The following is a 6,655-nucleotide window of genomic DNA, read 5'->3' on the forward strand; positions in this document are numbered from 1 at the left end:
GATTAGAGGGAAGATAGGGAGACAGAGAGATGTCTCAATAATACATAGATATATGAAGGGTCACTAGGTGGCAGCACTTAGCTAATTTTAAGTAAATTTAACAAGGTTGCCTTTTAATATTTGGACAGGAGATGCATGTATTTGGAGAAGTTCTACTCTGAAGGCTAGTGTGTGTGTTTTTTTAAAAAAAAAACTTTGAAAATGGCAATGGCGGTATAGTTTTGTGCTGTTGGCAAGAAAATTACATGAATATATCCATAAAAGTTCCAAACATTGGACTTTATGTGGAAGCAAGGTTTTTTTCTTAATCATTTTTATTGAATAATTTTACACAATACATGTGGTCCTCGACTTGAGAGCACAACTGAACCCACAATTTCTGTTGTTAAGTGAGAATTTGTTAAGTGACTTTTGCCCCATTTTACAATCTTTGTTAAATGAATCACCCAAATGGTAAGTTACTAACCCGGCTGTTAAGTGAATCTAGATTCCTCATTGACTTTGCTTGTCAGAAGATCGCAAAAGGTGATCACATGACCTTGGGACACAGCAATGGTCATATATATATGAACCAGTTGTCAAGCATCTGGGTTTTGATCACATGATCATGGGGATGCTGCAAAGGTCGTAACTGTGAAAAATGGTCATAAGTTACATTTTTCAGTGCCGTTGTAACTTTGAACGATCACTAAATGAACTGTTGTAAGTCAAACACTACCTGTGTGAAAGCAAGTTGTTTGTTTAGTTTTGTTATCATTATGAACAAATACTGTAGCTCTTATCAAAATAACATATATATGCTTTGCACTAATTTCCATGATTGAATTACTTTCTATTGTAAGCTGTTTAGAAAGCTTGACAATAGACAAAATCATCGATATTGTAATGATATGATAGCAATTGATATCATGATGTATTTACCAAGCTGGGCATATATTCTGAGCAGACAATTGGTCCATCTTGTTCATCAGGATTCACTTTGGCTAAGTAATTTTTCACTCTTAATCCTGCCATGAAGAACCTGTGAGAGGGATCTTGGAGTCCTAGTGGACAATCACTTAAATATGAGCCAGCAGTGTGCTGCAGCTGCCAAAAAAGCCAACACAGTGCTAGGCTGCATTAACAGAGGGATAGAATCAAGATCACGTGAAGTACTAATACCACTTTACAATGCCTTGGTAAGGCCACACCTGGAATACTGCATTCAGTTTTGGTCACCACAATGTAAAAAAGATGTTGAGACTCTAGAAAGGGTACAGAGAAGAGCAACAAAGATGATTGGGGGACTGGAGGCTAAAACATATAGGGAACGGTTGCTGGAATTGGGTATGTGTAGTTTAACGAAGAGAAGGGTGAGGGGTGACATGATAGCAGTGTTCCAATATCTCAGGGGCCGCCACAAAGAAGAGGGAGTCATGCTATTCTCCAAAGCACCTGAAAGCAGGACAAGAAGCAATGGATGGAAACTAGTCAAGGAGAGAAGCAACCTAGAACTAAGGAGAAACTTCCTGACAGTTGAAACAATTAATCAGTGGAACAACCTGCCTCCAGAAGCTTTGAATGCTCCAACACTGGATGTTTTTAAGAAGAGACTGGCCAGCCATTTGTCTGAAATGGTATAGGGTTTCCTGCCTGAGCAGGGGGTTGGACTAGATTTTATTTTATTTATTTATTTTATTGGATTTATATACCGCCAAGGTCCCTTCCAACTTATTATTATTAATTCAGCTTATACTGTAGAACACGAGGTTCAAATTACAGAAAGAATCCTATGCAGCACTTTAGGCAATACAAGCTCAAAAGAAAAAATGGCGCTACAAGGTCTCAGTTTACCCGTCTCAGTGGGTTCTTCCAATTTGGTATCTAATCAGAGTGCACACAAGTGGCTTTATCTGCCTAGAAAACTGCAAATTTACCCAGTATGTTTACATGGACTTTGTACTTCCTGCTCTTTCCCTAGAAGGATCCTAGTAATTCTGAACAGGGCAGATGCAATAAATGCACAGAACTATTCCTGCTTTGAGCTCTTATTACCGTTCTGTAGACTTAAATGTGAACTCCTACAGTGCTTGGTCACTAGTAATTTACAGACATTAACATTCTAAGTGTCTTTTTGCTTCATTTCTCTCAACTATTCAATGAATCAAGGAGCCACTTGGAATTGGTAATTGGGGAAAGACCTTGGAGGAGAAGTTCCATCCACTACATTCGGTTCTAGAGATCATCCAAGTATGAGATGAAACTGCCCAGTCTCAGGATGCCCTCCATCCTAGGGGCTATTTGGAATCCCTGTATATCTAAAAGGTAAAGGTTCCCCCGCACATGCGTGCTAGTCGTTTCCAACTCTAGGGGCCGGCGCTCATCTCCGTTTCAAAGCCGAAGAGCCAGCGCTTGTCCGAGGACGTCTCCGTGGTCATGTGGCCGGCATGACTAGATGCCAAAGGCGCACGGAACGCTGTTACCTTCCCACTGTAGTGGTCCCTGTTTTTCTACTTGCATTTTTACGTGCTTTCGAACTGCTAGGTTGGCAGAAGCTGGGACAAGTAACAGGTGCTCACTGTGTTACATGGCACTCAGGATTTGACCCGCCAAACTGCCAACTGTCTGATCAACAAGCTCAGCGTCCTAACCCACTGAACCACCGAGTCCCTTCCTGTATATCTACTACAGGCCTATGAAGACCATTCTAAAGATCCCCTTTCACATGAAGGTCCAAAACACCATGATATATCATCTGACCAGGAAGTGATCTGACCATGTTGAAGGACAGATGTCAGTGTTCTCCATTCCAAGGTCATGTCTCATAAGCTATGAATTAAGCTTATGCCTGCCTATCTATGTTATGGCTGCAATTACTTGTGTCAAGAACATGAACTTATAAGATTATGTACCCAAGGAATGAAGGTTGGACTAATCCAGGAAAAGAAGCCCTGGGAACTCCAATGCCAGCACTAAGCTAACTTGCAGTTGCTTATCAACTTATCACACCGGCCATCTTCAGGGCAGAGTTACTTGCCACTGTGAGGGTTTTATACAATACCAACAGAAACCCTCCTCCCTGGCTTTGGTGTTGTGGCTGCTGCAAGACCAAAAACTCAGATGACAGGGATATATTTCTGACAGGGCTGATGCCCAGGGCCACCATGAGACTCCCCCCCCTCGCTGTATTTCGGGCCCATGGGGCTCGACAATAAGTCTGAGCAATACATGCTTAGTCTTCATGTACATTCATGACAACTTCTTAGATGAATGCAGTCTTGGTGAACAAATACTGAACATGGGGCTTATCAGCAGTAGCTGGAAACCAAGGCATCCAACAATTTGAATACCTAGGTCCAGATAGGGGCAACTGACTTAATGCAAGTCCTTTTCCTGCAGTGGCTTATACAATGTTTCTGTGCCATTCCTGATCCTGACCTTGGCCCCATTGCATAATCCCAAACAATAGGTCCTTTTCCTGTAATCAGCCCCACCTACACCCCACCACTGTCTGGCCAAGGCATTCAGCCACACACTCATAGGACCTAAAACTACAGTAATTACCCAATTTATGCTCCAAACCATCCACCTGCTGCATGAGCCTTCCATACTCAATGCTATCTCCGTCTTACACAACAGTAGAGAAGCTCTTTCAGCATTTCTCAACTTTCACGCAATTTATTAATTCATAATAATCTATCTGGACTGGAGCTCCCTTACCCACTTAGATCTTCCCAGTTGAGCCCAAAGTCAACTCTGCTGATAGGTCTATCATGAGTATCCACATAGTTTATAACATAGACTTGTAGTATTTCTCTCAGTTCATGCTAGAATCTAGGCAGCTTAGAATCAAGAAAAGTAAACTAAAAATTAAAAACTCAGAATAGCCTAATGTCAATTCAACCCAAACAAGTCCCCACTCAGCAACTTCTTACAAACAAGTATAACCTTTTGCACTCAAAGGTCTGGGAAGAAAATGGCCTGTTTTGAAGAAAAAGAGCTCCTGGCCTCAGAGATTGTGCTATTCCAAAGCAAAGAGGCTATGACTGAAGAGGCTGGCTTTCATGTTCTCACCCTTTTCATAGTCTGAAAAGGGGGCTTCTGCAACATGTTGTCCCCAACCAAATGTATTGAATGAGTAGATTGTATCTGAGCAGAAAAGCCTGAACATAACAAGGGCTCAAATCACAAATGCAGCTCTCACAGAATAGGTATTATTCAACTAAACCAGTTATTTCTAGTCAGCATGTAGGCCAATGTATTTCATATCGCCTGCTGCTTCAAGGGTACATATATGCATGCTAGGCTATATTAAACAAATAATCTAAGATGATAACAACATGTGTTACTATTGTCAGTGTCTACTACTAAGCCAAGGAAGAATACAACTGGTCCAAAACAAAGGCATTCTTAGTGATGGCTTTCCCCTACTGATCTAGCAGCAACTTTTAGTCTATAAGATTTTTAGATTGCATCCTGTGGAGAAAACTCAGGGATAGTTGCATACCATCCAGTCCTTCACAATGTTCAGGCATCAGATCAAGACATCTATCTCCACTAGGGTCCCAGCATGGCAATATAAAGCTGGATATTATTAGGATACATTCTGAACCAACATCTTGACATTCTTAGATACCTGAGTAGTAGACAGGAAATCTATTTGATGTACATTCAATTTCAATTTAGAGTAGAAGAAATTAATTAACATGTATGTACTTTTCCTATGATATAGTAAGTATGAGCGGGGAGTTGAACAAAAGCTAAGCAATATGGAAACATGCTGTAACTTCACAGCACCACCAGAGGGCAGCCTGAGATTATAGTGCAGTTTCCATAAAGACTAAATTAACTGGCAATGAAAATTCAGCCACAATTTGTAAATAAACATCTGAATAAACATCTTCACAACAACTAAAGAAAACTTGGCTACCCTGAGAATTGTGTGGGACTTTACATCCAAAGTATGTGCAATCTATCAGTACAGGCCTAATATATCTTTAGTACAAGTTATTATAGAAAGGTCAATATAGTAAAATGCAACTTATTGTTCCAATTTCTCCACATTTACAGTGGCAGTTGCTTTTGTCTATTAAAAAGGGAGCCAGTTTACAAGAAACCAGGAGACTGATTTCTAGTCTCACGTTAGGCATGAAAATAGCCTGAGTGATCTTGGGCCAGGATATCTCTCTCTCTCTCTCACTCTCTCTCTCTCTCTCTCCAACTGTGGGGAAAATAGGAAGAGGGTTAAGGTATTAGGTATGCTTGCCGCCTTGAGTTGTATATTTTTAAAAAAGCATAATAAAAAATCCAGATGGAAAACATTGTTTGTAGCCATAAAGCACTTTCTTCACACCTTTTGAAAGGTAAGTTTCCTAAAACAAAGGTAGTCACTGACTTACAATCAGTATGAACAGTAAGCAGGGTGAACTGGAAATTCAGGTAAATGAGGGCAGATATGATATTGTTGGGATGCGGTGGCTCAGTGGGTTAGGATGCTGAGCTTGTTGATCAGAAGGTCGGCAGTTTGGCGGGTCGAATCCCGAGTGCCGTGTAACACAGTGAGTGCCTGTTACTCGTCCCAGCTTCTGCCAACCTAGCAGTTCGAAAGCACGTAAAAATGCAAGTAGAAAAATAGGGACCACTACGGTGGGAAGGTAACAGAGTTCTGTGCGCCTTTGGCGTCTAGTCATGCCGGCCACATGACCATAGAGACGTCCTCGGACAAGCGCTGGCTCTTCGGCTTTGAAATGGAGATGAGCACCGGCCCCTAGAATTGGAAACGACTAGCATGCATGTGCGGGGGAACCTTTACCTTTACTTTTTATGATATTGTTGCCATTATGGAAACATGGTGGGATGAAAACCACAAATGGAACACACAGCTAGAGGGATTTAAATTATTTAAAAGAAACAGACTAAACAAAAGAGGAGGTGGAGTTGCTCTCTATATAAGAAATAACTTTATCTCTACAGAAATAGAGCACAACAATGATGAAAACTGTAAACTTGAATGCATTTGGGTCAATATAAAAGGGGGGGGAAAATGACATTGCCATAGGTGTATACTATAGGCCGGCCAACCAAGCAGAGGAAATAGATGAACTTTTTGCTAGTCAGCTAACTAAGGTATGTAGGAAACACATCACAATAGTAATGGGGGACTTTAATTACCCTGATATCAACTGGGAGACAAACTCTGCACCAAGTGGAAGATCAAACAGATTCATGACAAACCTAGCAGACAACATTCTCTCCCAAAAAGTAGAGAAGGGAACTAGGGGATTAGCCATATTGGATTTAATTCTCACTAACAGAGATGAAATGATAGAAAGTGTCGAAGCCACAGGAACCTTGGGGGGAAGTGATCATGCAATATTGGAATTCAACATTCTGGAAGCACAAGCAATAGAACACAGCCTAACTAGAATCTTGGATTTTAAAAGAGCTAATTTCAATAAACTTAGAGAGACCTTGGGAAGAATTCCTAAAGGGGAAAACAACTCAAGAAGTTTGGGAAATTTTGAAAAGTGAGATAATAAAGGCCCAGTCTAGCACAATACGAACAAAGAAGAAAAATAACAGCTCTCAAAGGAAACCAGCATGGTTGCATAAAGAACTCTCTGACAAATTGAAAGATAAAAAGGACAAGTATAAGAAGTGGAAAGAGGGGCACATA

Source organism: Vipera berus (genome assembly GCF_964194415.1).
Source record: "Vipera berus genome assembly, chromosome: 5".
NCBI lineage: Eukaryota > Metazoa > Chordata > Lepidosauria > Squamata > Viperidae > Vipera > Vipera berus.